Raw genomic sequence first — 19708 nt, 5'->3', positions numbered from 1 at the left:
ATTCCTAATTCCCCTTAACCTGTTTTTGACACACTGGGCTGAAGCATCCTTGACATTCCTCCTGTATCAGCAGCTGCGAGCAGCTGCAGGCAAACCCTAGTGAGGCCCAGCATCAGCAGCCAGAGCAGGCTCTGATCATACAACTGCTCGGTGGGCTCAGGACCCTTGTCCCTGAGCCATTCTCCAACAATTCCCCCTTTTTCTTTTTGCATGAGCAGAGCCTGCTTCAGGGTCCACGCCTGCTTCCCTGCACGCGGTGGAAGACCAGGAGCGGCGGAGGGCCAGGGGCTACGGTCAGTCCGAGGTCGTCGCAGGTGGTTACGTGGCGAGGGTATTTGTCTAGTACCGTCGCCTTGTTGTGTGTAGTACGAATAGGTCAGCAGCCCTTTTTTTTTTTCACACTTGGAGACCTTGAATCAGTCTGCAAGTCTCGATCTCAAGTGCGAGCGTTAGTCGAGCTCATCAATGCCAGATGCGTTCTCTTCTGTCATGAAAATTATAGACAGAAACTTGCTGAGATTCCGAATGGTTGAGCTATTAACCTTTTTGTGCAGAGGCAGCTGAAGGCAGTCTTGATTACCTCTCTTCCCACATTCTCCATTAGCTTGGACTTTTCACTAGGCTTTTCCTTTTTTTTTTTTTTTTTTTGAAGCCCACCCACGTTTGATTCTTCAGACTTTTTCTTCCATTATCTCAGTAGGTTACATTTAAATGCACGGACGTTCTTTGTTGGAACCGATGGTACTTAGAAATTTCTTTTTTTTTTTTTTTTTTTTTTTTTAAATTACTCCTTTCAATTTTGCTTCTGCTGAACTCACGAAATGCCATTTCTGAGCAAGCTCTTACGAACACTGCTAGACGTGGTGCCTGCTCTGAAGCTCAGTGACGGTGGCTTCAGTTGCATCACCGGTTGTGAAGGGCTCCGGCTCTCTGAGCCCTGCAAACTCCCAAAGACTTTAGCTTTGCACTTTCTTGGGAATTATTACGTTATCGCTGCTTTATGGATGGGGAAGCGGAAATGTGGAGAACTGAGCGACTCGGCCAGAGGCCTGGAGGAAGTTTAGCTGCCCGTTAAAACCAGGGACAGATTCTCAAAATAGATTTATTGACAGTGCTCCATGCGGGCATCTCTCGTGCGTCTTAAACAGATTTATTATTTTTTCTAAGAAATATGAAAAATGTACCAGGTTGTATGGAAGAAAACAAGGCTGGTGGGAAAAACCATTACAGTTATAAAAAGAAGGCTCTAAAACTGCTAGGAGCAGTAGAATGAAAACACACACCCACACGCCCCCACCCCCCCCAAAAAAAAAAAAAAAAGGGAAGAAAAAGGGAAGAGATTTGGGAGAGAGGAGGGGAAAAAAAACAAAACAAACAACCCAACGAAGAACCACCAGAGCAGTTGTGTGTTTGTCCTGGGAAAAAGGGGCTGGGGGAGGGAAGGTGTGTGGCAGTCACTCGGGGGGGTCGAGGAGATGATCCTCAGCACATCCAGGTTCCTCTTTTAACGTAATTAAGGGTAACACGCCCTGTTAGAAAACCAAGATCATCGCATTCAGCATTGAGTGTTTAACGATCAGGGAAGTTACAGAGGGTGTAGTGAATGTTTATTTTATTTTATTTTTGTGTCCCTCAGCAGCTGTAGCACAGCATTCTGGCACAACCAGCTATAAATGTATTCCTGACTAACGTAACCGAGAGATGCTCCTGCCTGATTAGTGCTTGAGAAATCCTCCTGGTTTTGCATGCGGATGAGGAACGTTTCTGGAGCTTTTCAGGTTCGGGGGTTGTGAGAGGCCCCTCACCCTCCTCCTCAGGCGGGGTTTTGCCAGAGGAAGGTGCAGACGGATCGCTTTGCCGCAGCTGTTGCGCTTTATTCAACTGCCAAATGGTACATTTTCCACGGCCTCACATTTTGTTCCCTGATGCTGATTTAAGATACCCCCCTTTAGGTATGACCCTGAAGGAGCTCCTCTTTTATTGATTGATTTTTTTTGTTTGTTTGTTTTTAATGCGCATTTTGAGGCGATACCCGGTTCCGCCCTCCCGCGGGCGCGCAAGGGGCGGTCGCTCAGCAGCGCCCCGTGAGAAAGGGGGGTGCAAGAAGAGGAGGTGATGCCTTTGGAGTTTTTCCTCCAGCAGCTTCCACGCGCGGGTCATGGCGAGGGAGCTGAGGCTCGGGACGCGCCGATGGCTCGGCCTCCTGCGGGCTGGGCGACGCGGGGAGGAGGAGCGAGGCCAGGCGCCAAGCGGGTGGTGGATCGCCCCTCCTCCTGCAAACACCCCAACTCTTGGCACGAGTAGATCCTTCGAGTTACTCCGTCAGTCCTACTGAGCCACCCGTTTCATCAACGATAAGACTCGAAATTCTAAAAGCCATGAAATTACGGAGGGTTCAGAATCGTCTGCTTACATAAAATACCCACTTTAAAAATAAAAAGACAAGAATCTCGACAGTTTGGGCCAGATAAAGTAGCAGCTGTGTACGGCTCTTTCTAAGATAGATATTCCAGTTAATAGCCCCTTCTCAAGCAGAATATGACTAACGCTGCAACTCTTGCCATGCATGTTAATTCGCTGTCTCCATGTGTGCGGTTCCCCCATCCTCTGCCTTTTATAAAACCTACAGATTCTGTCAGTGGCCGAAACGGTCTCCCCAAACTGCGCTGGGTCGAATACATCATCCAGGGATTGGAGATATTTTCTTCTGACCCGGCTGGCGCATGTCAGAATGAGCTAGTTCAGCAACAACCTGCTACGAGAATCACTTTATCTCGTTTTGACTGAATCAGAGCAGGATCACCCCAAACTATTTCGCTGGGCAGAGTGGGGAGGCTGCTGACCGTTACTGGGCTGGTTTCTAGGAAGTGTCCAGAGGTGGTAGCATCAGCGCTTCCAGCTGTAGTCAGAAGAGTGTGCGCCCCCAAGTCTCCCCAAAATTGTGGGGTTTGCCATCTTTTCAGTAAAAACGAGGAAACCGTACATAAATCAGGCATGTGTTACAATGAAAACCATGTAAGGGAAGGGATGCATTTAGCTTTTATTAGTAATTTTTTGGTTAAGAACTGATGGGTAGCACCTGCTTGATTTTTGTTGTGATTTCTTTCGTAACGATGGATGTATTGGTACATCAGGGGGCAGTTCCACTGAGGAAAGCAGCTGGAATAAAACCAGATCTGGGGGGACCCCAGGATTGGGGAAAGCTCTGAAAAAAAGGACGCAAAGTACTTCTGCTGAAAAGGATCAGCAAAGCTTTGCTTATTACTTTAACTTATTGCATGCTTTTAGTTTTAAATAGGCCCAAAAGCTGGAAATAGTTTCTGATTTAAATACATTCAAAGTGGTTTGGGTCTCGGCGTGGCTGTTTAATCTTTGACTGTTGCTCTGCTGCAGGTGTGGGAACAGCACGTACCACCCAGCACAAAACCTTTGGTTGCTCACACCAGGTGATTTCAGCTACGGTCCCTTGTGCCTGCAACCAACTGCACTACATATTTTTGCTTCACGGAGCATTAAGGGAATTCTCTACGAGAGCCAGAGGGAATCTGCTGATTTTTTTATTTATTTTTTTTTTCTCCAAGCGTGTAATGTAGCTGTCCCGTGTTGACACGTGGAGATGGATACCCTGGGTCACGCAGCCATGTACCCGCTGTGTTCGGCTGCACGCTGCGGGTGTGCAGCGAGATCTCAATCTGACTGACACTTCTGGGAGCTAAAATAACAATACCAGCAGCACCGAGCCTGGTGAGTCTCAGCGGTGTCGATACCAGAATTTCCCTTGCAGTCCCCGATTCAGTTGGAACTGTCCCTGTAACATCTAAATTGCAGGCACTACCAGGAGCCGCCTTCATGCAGCACACTGCTAGGGCAGACAACCCGTGGGGTTTTTGTTCTTCACTTGAGAGTCTGCAGACTCTCGGTGCTCTGAAGAGGACTACAAAAAAGCAAACGTGTCGTCGTACCGGTGATAAGTTTGCTGCTCTGTAGCCGTCAGCCTCACGTGGTCAGGTTTAACTCCGATCACAGAATGGTTTTGGGCTGGAAGGGATGTTTAAAAACCATCTAGTCCAACCCTCCTGCCATGAGCAGGGACATCTTCACCTCGACCAGGTTGCTCAAGGCCTCGTTCAACCTGACCTTGAATGTTTCCAGGAATGGGGATCCACCGCCTCTCCGGGCAGCCCGTACCAGCGTTTCACCACCGTCATTGTAAAAAAACCATCTTCCTTGTATCTAGTCTACCTTCTTTTAGTTTACAGCCGTTACCCCTTGTCCTGTTGCAACAGGCCCTACTAAAAAGTCTGTCCTCCCCTTTCTTACCAAGCCCCTTGTGTCCTGGGTTGAGTGAGTGGTGGAGTTTTTTGGTGGCAGGGGAGGGGGCTATCGGGGCGGCCCCCTGGGAGAAGCTTCTCGAAGCTCCCCCAGCTCCAAGTCAGCTCCACTTCTGTTTGGAAACTGAGCCCATCAGCTGCGCCTCTGCGATAACGTATTTAAGAAGGGACGTGGTGACGGGCAGGGGGACTGGTGAGGAGGAGTTGCTGCAGCTGCATGAACACCAAGGTCAGTGGAGGAACGGAGGGAGAAAGGAGGGGGGAGGTGTGCCGGAGCAGAGACCCCCCTGTATCCTGTGGGGAGACGGCAGGGCGGCCCCCCCCTGCCACCCATGGAGATCTACGGTGGAGCAGACATTGAATTATGGCCTGTGGCTTCTGCTTGGTATAATCAAGGTGCTGTGCCCGAAGAAGGCCGGGGTCTCATGGGAAAAGGCAGCCCCGCTGCTGTAATTCAGTGCTGGGAGGATTGCAGCATGCGGGGGAGTCCCACGCCGGAGCAGCTCGGGAAGGGCTGCAGCCGTGGGAGGGAATCCAGTCGGAGGAAGTTAGTGACCCACGACGGAGCAGTGTGGGGAACGCTGCGGCCCGTGGGAGGAATTCAAGTCGGAGAAAGTTTGTGGAGGACTGTCTCCTGTGAGAGGGGGACCACGATGGAGCAGGGGGGAACAAGTTCCGGACACTCCCCTCACCGAAGATAAGGGAAGTGGCAGCACTGACTGCACCCCCCATTCCCTGCCCCTGCCCCACTGGGGGAGGAGGTAGAGATATCGGGAGCAGAGCTGAGCCCGGGAAGGAGGGAGGGGTGGGGGGAAGGTGTTCTCAAGATGTGGCAATGCTTCTCACTGTCCTACTCTGTTATGTGTTGTTAGTGTCTGTAATAAATGTATGTTCTTTGTTTCTTCCCCTAACGAGTCTGCCTTTTGCTCGTGACCATAAAGGGGGATTTTTCCCCATCCCAGTCCTATCTGGAACCCCAAGCCTGGCTCTCTGTCCCTTCTCATTGCCGGAGGGGAAGGGAGAGAGAGCTGCTGTGTGGTGGTTGCCTGCCAACCAGGCTCAAACCTCGACACCTGGGAAGCTTTGAAAGGAGAGCTATGTAGCGCTTCTCTCACCTGCCTTGAAACAATGCACGTGGCAAAAAAAAGCATAAAAACAGCTTTAAAAAGGAAGGGGGCTGTCAAAGCTCTGGTGCTTGCGATGTGGGGTCCGCGGAAGAGCGCTCCCGCGAGTGCTTGCAGTTTAGAGGCTTCGCTGTGAGTTTGTGTGTGCTGGCCTGAAAACTGGGAAGGTTGCTGGTTTGTTGCTGCTGAGGGACTGGGAAGCACCGGTGCAGTAAAGGATTGGTTTTGTTTCTGGGTTTTTTTTTTTGTTTTGTTTTGGTTTTTTTTGTTTTTTCTGCTGACGAAGCCGCTCGTGTAGCGTATTCAAGAAAAAGAACAATCCGCCAATTAAAATGCTCAGCCCCTATTCAGTATTTTTCCGAAGCAATCCCCGGTGTGGAAACTCCAAGCGATGGGCGGCGCGCGTTACTAAACCTGCCTCGAAGCAGCGGGAGGTTTCACACGGGCAACTCGCCGCTGGCTTGCAGCCTTGCACCACGCTCCCCCCCCGGCCTTGCCCTCGCCTCGGGGGGCTGCGGCAGCGGGGGGGGGGGCTCGTCCTGCGTGGGAGGGGAGGGGAGGGGAGGGGAGGCAGGCGGGGATCGCTCCTCCGCACGGCGACGGCAGACCGGAGCGAGGAAATCCGGCGCGGTTTCGATAGGAACACGGGCGCTGGATTTCCCGACGTGCTTCGTGCTGCTGCTCCGTAGCAAAGGGCCTGCGTTTTTAACCAGAAATCCCGGGCAAGCCGGTAAAAGTAATCGGCAGCTCTTCACATGCAGCAGCAACTCCTCAGTTTGGCCTGTCTCCCTCGACCTGCCAGCCTCGTGATGAGGGTTTGGGCGGTGATTGTGGTCCCGTGGCCCCTTCCTGGGTAGGGTATGAACTGCTGCGAGATGGGGGAGAAGCCGCACGGAGGGCAGGAGCAGGCTTGCTTGCTTCAGGATTTGATTTTTTTTTTTTTTTTTTTTTTTCCTGATTCTAATCCTGCTGAATCATGCTGTCCAGTGATGCAATCTCTGGAGTTTATTAAAAAAAAAGAAAAAGACATTCTTCCAAACCAAACTGTGAAGTGGTGTCTATCTCTCGTCTGGAGCAGCACGAGCCTTCCTCTGAGCTTTTCTGAAGAGGAGTATTATCTCATGTGCCATTTCAGCACCAATAGGCCACCGTTTCCACTGCAGGCTGGAAAGCTTCTGTCCTACCCTTACAATCGTAAACTTTCATTTTGATTTGATTTTTAGTTTCGTTGTAGTTTGATTTTTGTGAAGAAGAAGTTACAAGGCACACTTTGTGCTTGGTAAGTGAAGTTGTTTCCGTTCTTAGTTCTGATTTTTCTCTTCCCTCGTGGAACGTGAAGCCGATAAGTAAATTACTTTGGGTTTGGGTTGTTTTGGGGTTATTTCATCTAAATTCAGGTGTGAATTCATCTGTGTGTCAGCGCAGCGCTCGCTTATTCAGATCCGGAAACCTCTTCCAGTCCCTGGAGGTGGGAGGCTTTGTGTGTTGTAAATCTCAGTTTGGTTTCCCAGACAGATGTTTGCTAATTCACTTTTATACACGCCTCAGGACTTACTAACGGTGCATGCTTACTACTCAGTTGCATTTGATTCAACAGTTTTAAGTTTCTGGGCACCTCCACCTACCAGCCTCATCCCCCCTCCCTGTTATTCACTTTAGCTTGTTAAAGCAGGCACGATAACCCTGAAGAAACATTCATCTTTCCATATTGTTGAAACAATAGGAGAATTTTAAGACAAGCTTTAAGAGTTTAAGACTTTCTTACTGTGTTAATGTGAAAGCTTTAAGTGCCTATAAGTGATTGTGAGGAGCACACGACAGACTCTCTGTCCCTTTCATCGTTTTCTGGGATGTGTTTTAATTGCTCCTTATAATAAAGAAGTACCCTGGAAGCTGACAAAGTGGAAACCCCACTTTTTAAAATGATTTGTTACGCACTTCTAAAGCAACAGAGTCCGTCCTGAGGTTTCTTTGTCCCATTTTTGGAGACGCTTGGGCTCACCTGGCCGAGGGAGGCGAGAGGCAGGGTTGGGTTCCCGAGTTAATTCTCCTTCCTGAAAGACTACAGGAGGACGGGAGTGAACTCAGAGTCCCACGGGGAAATGTCGGTGCGCGTCTGTGTTAATCGAAGTTGCAGGTTAAGCCAAAAAAAAAAAAAAAAAAAGTGGATCAAGCGCTCGAAACGCGTGAGGAGGCGCCTGGGTGAGGGGAGGGTTTCTTGCAGCCCTGCGAAGCGGGGCTGAACGGGATGGGTGGCCTGCAGGAACAGGCGCCGGGGGAGGCGAGGTGGTGCTCGCCTGCAGGGATTAGTGGCAAGGTTAAACCAAGAGAGTAAAGGTTAAATGACTTAAAAATGTCCTTAGAGCTCCCTTAAGCCAATTACTGCTCCCGCGTCAGTCTGCGTGGTGGCGGTGGCGGCGTGTAACGTATGCAAGACGGTGCGTGCGGTGCCTGAACACGGAATGTCCTGTTGGGTCATTCAAGATTTATAGTGCTGACGTCTCAGCTCCTGCAGGAGTATCCCCTTGCACCGCCTCGGATATCTCCCGTTGAGGGTTTATTCGTTTTTCGCAAGGGCGGCGTTCGCGTCGGAGCTCGGCGATCTCATCCCCCGGTAAACGAGCCCGCGGTTAAAACCCGGCGGCACCCTCCATGCCTGGAGCCCCTGCGGGCGATGCGCCGTTGGCTTGGGCGCGCTCAGGGGCCGCACGTGTCCTTCTTTGAGCCAAAAAACCGTTTTGGAACAGCCTGCGATTGAGTTTTGCGTCAGGGCAGCCGGGGCAGGCAGGAGCCATCCTGCTGCCGCCTCAGCGTAAATCTGTAATAAATTGATACCACTAGCTCTGAGGGTAGGTAGGGCCAAAGCCTTGCGTGGTTTGGGGTCTTGTTGTTGCAGTGGGTGTTTCCTAAACCGCTCATAAAACGCCTCTGGGACCTAATGTTTATTCAGAAAAAACAAACAAACAAACAAACAAACAAACCCAAAAGCCAGGGGGAAATGATGAGCTTTGACAGTACAGCTTTATTTTTAAAAAAAAAACCCTTTCCGAGTCTGAGCGACATCTAAGCTTTAAACAGGCTTATCACCTGAAGCTTCTGGAGGCAACTTGCTTCTGCCGCAGAGGCGACGGCCCTCGTTTCGCTCCGGTGAGGCTCTGGGAAGGACCCGGCTCCTGGGAGCAGCGCTGGCGTTGAGCGGGGGCCAGGCACTGCTTTGTAAATTGTCTTCTCTCTGTCTCTGCGAAAAGCAAACCCAATCCAGCCCCAGGAACCCAAGCCGTGCGTTGGGACACTGGTTTAATTTGCTGGCTGGCCCCCTCCGGTGGGATGCAAATCAGAGCCGTGCTATAATCACGGCAATTAGACAGGTATGTCTGAGGGGAGGGCAGCAGAGAAGGGATGAAGGGGGGGCTGCAAAGATAAATCTGCAACTTCTCATTAAATCTAATTGATGCAAGGACGTATTGGCTTTGTTAGCAAGAAGGGAAAACCATTTGGGGTTTTGTTATGGAAGGGTAAAAATATCAGCGCAATTGATATTTTAATCTATCTATTCCTCCCTCTCTCTCTCTGTCTCTCTCCCAGTCAATCGATCCTTCTCCAAATATTGATGGAGGAAGGTTTCCTCACTGGATTTTGATGCTTCCTCTAGAGTTCTCGATCCGAACGCGGTGGATTTCACAGCTTTCAAATGCCTGTCACCTCCGTGTATCCCGTTCCCAAGTGTGGGAGTAAATGCTGAGCCCACGTACGAAATAATAAAGCATTTGCCTTTTAAACTGTCAGAGCGTTCTGGTTTGAGAGGAATTGTCAGTAATCCCTCATTAGTCCAATTTGAAGTATCTCGCAGGTATTTAAATGTTCTTCTTGATCTTTTAATACACATGGAGGATGCCCAGTTGATTTACCTGCACCTCTGCTTTCTGCTGCGCTCGTAGTGCTGGATTTATTAATCCTGCTCGAGCTCTCTGCAGTCCTCGTTGCACTGGTGTGAGTCAGAGCTCCCATTTGCTCCTACTGGAGAACGTTAATGGGGCTCTTGACGACGCAAGTTTTTGATAATAGCTCCTTAATAACTCAAAGGCTAAAGAACACCTTCGTTTTCAACTTGACTCCAGCTGGATTTTTGTTAAAATAACTCGCTGAGCGTGGGTTGCTCTGTGTTTTACTGAGGAATAGGGCAGGAGTTTTGCAGTGGGGGTGAATCTGCTGCGTTTCGGTCCCAGACCTTGAGAGCCACAGGTAGGAAACGAAATAAGGAAGCAAAATGGAATAGAAATCGCTATAAATATGATTGAAATGTGCTGCTGGCTTTGTTTTCCGGAGCAATTCAGCTACCTTAAAAAGAAGAGCATAAATCTGATTATTAAAAGAATTCACTTGCTATTAGAGTTGTATTTTTGATACAGTCAATGAATCTGTATTTTAGACTGGTTTGGACTGGGACGTCGTGGCATCACTGCTGAATGTGTCAGGGTTCCTGACTGCTCGGGATAAAGAGAGAAGGCGGGCAAACAAAACACTTCCGACCTTGGGAACTCTGGTGATCTCGTGTCAGCCCTTGGAACCGGGAGGCCGTTCCGAAAAAAAATTAGTGTTTAACAGCAGGGCAGAGTTTTTCAATGGCTTTCTGTGGACCAAGGCACTGAGGCACATTTAACAAAAACGTTCGCTAACAGCTCTTGTTCCTCTGGGACTGGTCGTAGCCAGCACACGTTGTGCCCGCATTGCGCTGGGTGCGAAGGGACTGGAGCGCGTAAATTAACGGATGTTAATGGCACTTGTCAAACTTGATTTCACCGAGGCCTGATTAACCTGGAGAAAGTACAGAGAAGTGTAAGATAGGTGGTTGAATTTCCAGTAACCGTTTCCCTCCCTCTCAGAGCACATGTATTCTGTACCAAGTGGGTTTTGTTTGATTCCCCCCCCCTGCCCATAACTTTGTATTAATAAAGCAGGCTTATCCTTCAGACTCACACTGGGCTCTGTTCTTTACAGCATCCTCTTAGGTAACCTTCAGGCTTGTCTCAAAGCTTGGTAGCAAGGTAATGGCGTTAGGCTTGGTCTGCAGAAGGTAAAACACAATTAATGACCCGGGGGGCTAACTCCCCGTGTTTTGTCCTTAATGGCAAAAAGACATTCCCTGTGCAAAAGACGACCACCCAGGTTGAATTATCACTTTGCTTCCAGTGCAGGAAGGCTAAGCTCACTTGAAATATAATATTGTAATTTCAGCAAGCTAAGCAGGCATCGAGTGCCAGTCAGGTTAGCAGCTAATAACCAGGGATTTCTGTAAGTCGCAAGTAATGGGAAGGGACCAATTCTTAAATAAAGTTGTTTAAAATACTAAAATAAATGTAAAATGGCTTAAAAATTATGGATAGATTTCAGAGTATTCCTGACGTTACTACCTTTTCAATCTGCACCCCTAGAATTGTCTGCAAAAAACCAGATCTTTTCAAGTTTTTACGCAGGGTACGGCACTTGCAGACCACAGCTATGGATGGGTGGAGAAGAGTGTTCCAGGCAACTGGGGTCACTGTGGGCAAAAAAACCTGGGGAGACCTATGAACGAATGCTGTGACGAAAAACTGGATTTAAAGCATTAAAGGATACCAACTGAGGATGAATGGAGAATGGCTTCTCTTTGCTTAAAGTATTGATAACACGGTTTCTGCAAATATCTTTGATTTTGGTGGCAGCAGTTAACCCAGGGGGCTTTCAGGGTGGTCAGGTACTGAGGAAGTTCCCTTATGGTGAGGGGATGATTTTGTTGAGGTTATTGAGAAGACTCAAGGGGAACTTGTTGACAAGGCACGCTTACAGGGAGACTGTTCAGGCCAAGCTAAAGCCAGGAAAAAGAAAAATCTGGTGGTTTGGAAAGCAAAATTTTAAATGGGATTAACCCTTGGGGTCAGCAGTGTCCTGGGTTCAGTGAGTGGTGGAGTTTTTTGGTGGCAGGGGAGGGGGCTATCGGGGCGGCCCCCTGGGAGAAGCTTCTCGAAGCTCCCCCAGCTCCACGTCAGCTCCACTTCTGTTTGGGAAATTGAGCCAATCGGCTGCACCTCTGCGATAACGTATTTAAGAAGGGACGTGGTGACGAGCAGTGGGACTGGTGAGGAGGAGTTGCTGCAGCTGCGTGAACACCAAGGTCAGTGGAGGAACGGAGGAAGAAAGGAGGGGGGAGGTGTGCCGGAGCAGAGACCCCCCTGTATCCTGTGGGGAGACGGCAGGGCAGCCCCCCCTGCCACCCATGGAGATCTATGGTGGAGCAGACATTGATTTGTGGCCTGTTGCTCCTGCTCAGCTGATCAAGGTGCTGTGCCCGAAGAAGGCCGGGGTCTCATGGGAAAAGGCAGCCCCGCTGCTGTAATTCAGTGCTGGGAGGATTGCAGCATGCGGGGGAGTCCCACGCCGGAGCAGCTCGGGAAGGGCTGCAGCCGTGGGAGGGAATCCAGTCGGAGGAAGTTAGTGACCCATGACGGAGCAGTGTGGGGAACGCTGCGGCCCGTGGGAGGGACTCATGTCGGAGAAAGTTTGTGGAGGACTGTCTCCTGTGAGAGGGGGACCACGATGGAGCAGGGGGAACAAGTTCCGGACACTCCCCTCACCGAAGATCAGGGAAGTGGCAGCACTGCCTGCACCCCCCATTCCCTGCCCCTGAGCCCCTGGGGGAGGAGGTAGAGATATCGGGAGCAGAGCTGAGCCCGGGAAGAAGGGAGGGGTGGGGGGAAGGTGTTCTCAAGATGTGGCAATGCTTCTCACTGTCCTACTCTGTTATGTGTTGTTAGTGTCTGTAATAAATGTATGTTCTTTTTTTCTTCCCCTAACGAGTCTGCCTTTTGCTCGTGACCATAAAGGGGGATTTTTCCCCATCCCAGTCCTATCTCGAACCCCAAGCCTGGCTCTCTGTCCCTTCTTATTGCCGGAGGGGAAGGGAGAGAGAGCTGCTGCATTGTGGTTGGCAGCCAACCAGGCCCAAACCACGGCAAGCAGTCAAGGGGATTGCCCGAGGGAGATGGGTATTAGTCGAACACAAGTTTATAGACTTGGCTTAGGTGTGCTAAACAGAGGGCAGGCTCAGTGCTCCGTTGGTTTTAATGCCCGTTCAATATGTCAGATGGTGGTGGAGCGTGGACTCGTTGGGTCTAAACGGGTCGAGATTGTTCAAATTCAGTCCGGGTGCTTTGACCACCCACGGGCAGGTGAAGAGCTCCCGCCCGTCAGCTGTGGCTTGTGCTCTTGGCTGACCACCACAGTCTCCACGTGATTAGGGACCTGTCGATAGGGGTGAATAAAGGTTCTTAAACTGGGCTGGGGTCTAGACTTTCAGTGGAGTAAAACCGGTGAGCGTCTTCCCTGGAGAAGGTGCCCGCGGCTCTGCTCTCGCAAAGCACCGACCTGCAGAGGCTAAGCGAGGACCCAAGGATTAAACCCTCCTAATTTGGGGTAGATTTCAGAAAAAAAAAAAAAAAACAAAAAAAAAAAACATTTGTATTTGCCACAAACTCGAATGAAACTGTTCCTCAGTTAATGAGGTGTGTCCCTATGTAAATTTGCTAGCAAAACAGCAATATTGTACGAGCGGACGAGTTTCTTCTCCTTCCTCTACCCGTTGCCGATGCTCCTCCTGGCTCTCCTGCGGCGCGGTTGCTTCCTGCCCTGGGCAGGACGTGCGGGCTGAGCCGGGCCTTAGAGGAAAGCTGCTTTTATGTGGGGGCTTTTAATCTCCGATTCGGAGGCTTTTTCTTTTCCATCCGTAACTTTCTTCCCATGGGAAAATGGAAAGTCAGGGGGAGATGGCCTGTCATTGCGTATTCAGGGGGCTCTGTTCCCGATTACACCAAGGTCCGCTGATTAAAGCTTTGCTCGTTAACTTCATTTTCCCTGGCCGGCTGAGCGCCTCGCGCGAGGCGGGGGGCGGTGTTCCCAGCGCCCCTTTGGCAGTTCCCCCTCCCCGCAGCCCTGCCGCGCGTGGGAGGTGGGGTCGCTTCGGGGGGGGGGGGAGGCCGCGAGTCTGCGGTCAGCCAACCTCGCGGCCGTTTGGGTGAGCGTCGCCGGTTTACTCGGCTCCGGTTTATAGCCAACCATTGACACGCACACACAGGCAGGAATAAAATAACCTGGTGGCTCGTAGCGTGCAAGCAGGGAAGCTTTCCCATCTCGGAGTTTCAAGTTCTGGGTTCGGCGTTGGATCAAGACTTTTTTTTTTTTTTTTTTTTTATCATTCTGGGGTCTTTTCCCAGTGCTCGCGTGTTGAGAGCTGTTCCCTCTGAGCTCATCGACTGCGTACGTGGTCATTTTTTGTTCCGAGCGTGGAGCTCACCGCTTCTGAATGTTCATCTCTTCCTCATTAGCCCCGTGGCAGGCAGGTACGGCAGAGATATTTAGAGAGCCCAGGAGTCTTGATTTTTTTTTTTTTTTAATTTAAAGTTACTTCTTACTTCTTAACCTTCCTTTCCCCACCACGCATCAAAGCCTGAAGAAAATTTTCAGGTCTCTCGAGTTTGCCTTTCTAATTCTTGTCTAAATGATACAGTGCTGCGGCTCTGCCAGCCTGAAATACGGGCTGTAGAAAGCTGAAAGAGCTGCAGAGTGAGGGCTGAGGATGCACAGACGAGGCGCAATCCGTCCGTTGCCATTTCACATCTCCTGGCGGGAGGATCTTTTTTACACCACTAATCAGATTCTCCTGGCAGCAGATATCTTAATGAGGCCTAGCGCAGTGGGAAAGGTGCTGTGTGTTGTCCTTACACCTCCTTCCGTGAGGGGCTACTGAGCTTGTATCTGGCTGGTACTACGTCCCCAAAATATTGTGAATTCTTGACTTTCTAGTCTTCTCGCTGACAGGGTCGTGGCCGTTTTGGCTTGACCATCCCACATAGGAGGCTTTCCAAGTAGAAAACCGTCTTACAGTTGGATTTTAAGCGCAGAAAGCAAGCTTAGGCTGAAGCTTTCAAACTAATTTTCATCCGTGGCTGTGGCATAGTGCCGAATTCGATGTCTTGGTTTCATGAAGCCATTCTTACGATGGGCAGAACTGCAAGTGCATCCCTTTTAAGTTAAAAAACATGTATGTACACTGCAGATGTATTGATTAAATAACCATTAGTGTCGTGCTGTTGAGTGCATAAGAGATTACAGGAAAAAAATGGGTAGGTTGGTCAAACGGGTGGCTCCACTAAGCCTTTGTTTGGCTCTTAAAAGGATCCATGTTTTGACAGGTCGGTAATCAGACCTCTGTCTCCACAAATAAACTGCAGATTGATCTCTGAAGGCCATTGAACTCTGAAAGGCAAGAGGCTGTGAAAGAAATCAGACGTACATCTAATTACCGAAGAACCTGACTTCAAGTATAAAATAATGAGCGCCGCGCTTCCAAAAGCAAAACCAAGCCTTTTTCATTTGCCTAAAACTGCTCTCAGAAGCAAGTAGGAGCATGAGCGATTACAAGGTACTGGTATTAAATACATAAACACTGTTATTTTATACCTCTAGATACATACACGCACTGTATGCAATGGCTGCTGCTATATATAGAATATATATTATGGCTGCCGCTAAAGGCTTTGGATTTTGGTTGGATCTGAAGCCTGTAAAATAATCTGTCCTATAAAATAATCCTGATGCAGAGTGCGTCGCGGTAGGCGGGAGCGGAGCAGATGTGAACCTTGCTGCAGATCTCGCCCGTGTTTGTCGTGGAGGAGAGTGAAAGCCCAAGTGTTTGCGTGTTGTAACAGAGCAGGCGGCTGGCGACAAGCAAAATGCTTCAGCTGTCATCCGCTGGATGAAACATTAAGAAAGCAGAAGTGATTTGGCATGTTTTCAAAGAACCGGTCAGCCTGTCCGGGGTGGTATATATAAAGTTCTGGTTTGGCCTTGCAAGTGAATGGATATAATAGGGCTTTTTAATTTTTTTTTTTTTTTTTTTTTTTTCCTGGTAGTATTTCGCCTCTGACCACTCAAGTTTTCAGTGGGGTGGCTCCTGCAGGGGACGGGGTGGATCCACTGTGGTTTACTCTGGTCTCCAAGGAGTGCTGGGTCAATTAGAGCCGGTACTAACTTGCAGTGGTGTTGCCTGTCTTACTCTCCTGTCCCACTTCTCTCCTTGCCTCTTGTCCAAATTTAATTTTAACAGAAATTTATCGTTCGGGGGTTTTTGGCCCTTGTTCAAAAGGATGTAAAATTTTCAGTCAGGACTTTTGAACATCTGACCAGTGGTCATAATACTGCACGTAGATGAGGCAGCCTGATCGCCACAAACCTGTGCAAGATGACAATACAGAAGAGGAGTAGAAAAGCCCAATATTTAGTGAAGGTACATATGCACGCCTGCATTAGAAATCAGCCCGATCGGTTCCTGCTTTCCAGCTGATGAGCGGGGACTGTTCAGCTCCTCCAGCCAGGCTCATCTCCTGGTTAATATTCATACCCTGCGGAGGTGATCGGCTGCGTTCCTGGAGGACCCCGCTTGTTCTAGGTTTGACAGCCTTGCTGGGAAGGCAGGCTCTGCACGTTTAGGATATTTTTCTGCAGGCTCTTATTTCTGTAGGGGAGCTCCTCATTTTGCTTCAATCCGGTCTGGGTGATGTCTCGCTCCCCAGTATTTTCCACAGGGAAAACTTTATATTGAGTTTTCCTTCTCAGATTTTTTTTCCAATACCTGAGAAGCCCCCAAATATCTCACGTCTGTTGATAATACTGTGAGCACATCTATCCCCTTAGCCCATTTCCCAAGGAAGAGAAAGATGCTGTGACTTTTGTGCAGAGAGGAGACAGTCGGGTAGACAGCGGGGACTGTATAACAGGATCGTACAGGTTGGTGGACCTGCACATGAAAGTAAGCTCCAGGTCATATCTTCAGCTCCAGAAATATTACTGTAGATGAATAAACTTTAAAATAATTTCCAAATGCATGCCACTGACAAGGTAGTAAAGTTAAAAAAGTTAATAAAACTGGGAACCTAAGCATACGGAAAGAGAAATTACTCTTTGTAGTATATAATTATCTTAAACAAATGAAAATAAAATCGGTGTCTTGACTTGTAGGAATGTTCTAGTGGATCCAGTACAGATAAATCATAGAATCATACAACAGAATCACAGCATGGTTTGGGTTGGAAGGGACCTCAAAGCCCCCCCAGTGCCCCCCCCTGCCCCAGGCAGGGCCCCCTTCCCCCAGCCCAGGGGGCTCCCAGCCCCGTCCAACCTGGCCTTGAACCCTTCCAGGGAGGGGGCAGCCACAGCTGCTCTGGGCACCCTGGGCCAGCGCCTCACCCCCCGCACAGGGAACAATTTCTTCCTCATATCCAATCTAAATCGACCCTTTTTCAGTCTGAAGCCATTACTCCTTGTCCTATCACTACACGTCCCAGTAAAAAGCTACTCCCCACCTTTCCTACCCCCCCCTTAAGCCCTGGGAGGCCACTCTCAGGGTCCCCCCGGAGCCTTCTCTTCTCCAGGCTGAACCCCCCCAACTCTCTCAGCCCGGCCTCCCAGGGGAGCTGCTCCAGCCCCCCCAGCATCTCCGTGGCCTCCTCTGGCCCTGCTCGAGCAGCTCCGGGTCCTTCTGCTGTTGGGGGCCCCCGAGCTGGCCCCAGCACTGCAGGGGGGTCTCCCCAGAGTGGAGCAGAGGGGGAGAATCCCCTCCCTGGCCCTGCTGCCCCCCCTGCTCTGGCTGCAGCCCAGGGCACAGGGGGGTTCTGACTTTCAGTTTGCTTGGGGTCTAAATTAACACTTGAGCATTTGAAGGCTGATTTGATATGCTGTTTTTTCAAGGTTTAGGATGGGATGCACCTACTGCTCTGGGTTTCCAAAGTTGTTGGTACCAGGCACGTACAGACTTGAATTGTTCAGTGTTTCTGTTTCCGAACGATGTTGTTGCTTTCAGAAATGTGTAAATGGCTTTTCTCTTTGGACCTCCTCATTAATCTTCTTTCTGCCTGTGTTTGAGCCACAGAAAGCCCTTTGTCATCCATGCGCTGGAATGAAACTTGCTGACAGACCACACTGGTACAAGTGCCCTTCCCTTCTCCCGGTTGAGAGCAAATTAAAAACAATTTTCTTTTTTTTTTTTTTTGTTATACATGGGCATTCCTACAGGCACAGAGCTCCCATGTAGACGACAGCTGATTATCCCCTTTTTTGATACAGTTCCCATCTTCCTGGTATGCAGCCGCTCTTTCTTCAGCTTCTAGAAGACTCTGAAGTCTCAGCAAGTGACAGGTATTGCTGTGAAGGTTTTCAGACCTAACTTTCTCGTGCACATTAGGATTTTTGTACTTGCCTCCCTGGAAGAAAAATAAATGTAAAATGTGTAGTTAATTTTTTGGGGGAGGTAGACTTGTGCTCAACTTTTCAGTGCCAGAAACCATCCTCACTTTGGGGAAAGGAAACGTTTTGCTTCTTTCTTGTATTTTCTGATATACCTGGAAAGGAGCAATTTTATGTGTTTTAAAAATGAGAGCAAAACGAGGAGTGTCCCGCGAAACCAGCGGGTCTGTGCCCTTACAGGGGACCGTGCAGATCTGTCACCTCGTTGCTGGTGGCCTCTTGACACCTCTTCTGCCTCCTGGAAGGTCAGTTCCTTGAGTCACTGCCAACTTGGAAACACATCCAAAGTTTTGTCTTCTTTCAAGACAGCTACTGGTCTGGAAAGTCTCCTGTTGGGATTTGGTGCTGTAGGTAATACCGGGGGAGCCTTCCAGTAGGAACGTGACTCGGATTCGGTGCTTTTCCTGTGAGAGGGCTTGGATCTGACCCGGGTTCATCTCGCTCTGATAGGGAGCGTGGCCGTCTTGACGAGACACGTAGATGCAGGGTGGCCTCTGTGTTTGCAGGAGCTGAGTCTCATATGATCTTGCCTTGAGCTGCCCTTTGCCTGTTAAAGCGGCTGTTTAGGAGCTGGTGCTCCGCCGCGTAACCCGCGGGAGAGCCGTCCTCTCCGAGTTCAGCCCTTTCTAATTCAAACTCCAACTCACACGATTGCTTTCTTCTCGTTCTCAATGGCAGAATCCATTCTTAATTCACAGAAACTTTCCATGACCTTACCCCTTGCTTTTCATTCGATCAAGAGAGCTCTGCACAGTCAGGCTCATAGGAGTTGGTGAATATTTGCCTGCAGGCAAAGATGCGCTAAGAGGATGCCTCTTTCTCCTTGAAGATCCACCTGGTTTACACAGTGCAGATATTTTATTCTTCAGGGAGCGCTTAGAACACATTTTAATTCTGTTAATGACAAAATAGGTTAATCAGGCTGTTCCTGGAATATCTACTGCGTTTCCTGTGCTCTTTTAAGAGGGACACGTTCAAGCTGGCTGCCCGGCGTGACCACGCTGCTGGTGGCTTTTTGCCCCCAAGACGAGGGAGAGGCATTTCAGGCCAAACATTCCAGACATCTCAGGGGTAGGTGCTTGTCCCTGTCTGCTCCAGCCAGCTTGTCTTTTATTTGTAAAATCAGAGAGCTGATATTTGGCAATTATTTATAGCAGGGGTGATGCTGCAATTGAAAAATGGCAGGAATTCGTATGGTGCAGCCTTGCCTTCTGCTTGCTACCCGCAGTCTGCCCAAACCGGGTCACGGTTTCAGAATTGGAGGTCTGCGTGTCCCTAGAGTATTTGAAGCCCTGTGGGAAAAAATCATTTTTTTGAGAACGAATGTTCCTCTGATGATAAAATCGAGAAGCAGGATCTGTAAACAGCCTGATTTTGAAGCAGATCTGTGTTCAAGCCCTATTAGCTATGCTTCTGGATACTCCTTATTTAAAAGGCAATAGGAAAAAGGAGAGCATGAATTACTTCACCATTTTAATATTTAGCCTCAGCACCTTCGACACACTCGTTTGACTTCCAGTGCCGAGCAGCTGATGATCTTCCCGTTCGGGAGTGTTTTGAAACCACGTTTAATCTCGAGGAAACTCGTCCCCCGGGTTGCACGGCCCTTCGGATGCTTGCTTCACGGACTGACCCGGAGCTCCTGCCAGAGCTGGAAGTTCGAGTCACTGCTCTTTCTCAGGGTTGCAGAAGCTAATGCCTGCTCTCGTGCTTTCCAAAAAACTGATGACGACGAAGAGCTCGCTCTGAGAAGTTTACGGCTGGAGGACGAGTGGGCAGTGACCAGAGGGGAAGCAGCAAAGGAGACAAACGTGGGTTTTCTCTGAGCAGCCCAGCAGAGAGGGCTTCAAAGGAGGCTCAGGTGTGAATAGGGTGGGCGTCTGCGTGTGCCCAGGCAGTATAAATACTCAAGAATTGGGC

General features: G+C 49.5%; 1 protein-coding gene and 1 long non-coding RNA gene across 2 annotated transcripts in view; both read left to right on the top strand.

Moving 5' to 3' along the window:
* Positions 1-19708, top strand: part of AHCYL2 (adenosylhomocysteinase like 2) — a 111391-nt gene that overhangs the window by 39920 nt on the left and 51763 nt on the right. The gene's annotated exons all lie outside the window — the stretch shown is intronic.
* LOC116960118 lies at positions 7709-9230 on the top strand. The gene is made up of 2 exons (XR_004406206.2): positions 7709-8823; positions 9041-9230. It is a non-coding gene; the product is annotated as an uncharacterized LOC116960118 (long non-coding RNA).

Source organism: Tyto alba, unplaced genomic scaffold, assembly GCF_018691265.1.
Source record: "Tyto alba isolate M040663 unplaced genomic scaffold, T.alba_DEE_v4.0 Super-Scaffold_2, whole genome shotgun sequence".
Classification (NCBI taxonomy): domain Eukaryota; kingdom Metazoa; phylum Chordata; class Aves; order Strigiformes; family Tytonidae; genus Tyto; species Tyto alba.
The sequence above is the reverse complement of the archived record's forward strand: the minus strand, read 5'-3'. Positions and strand labels throughout refer to the sequence as shown.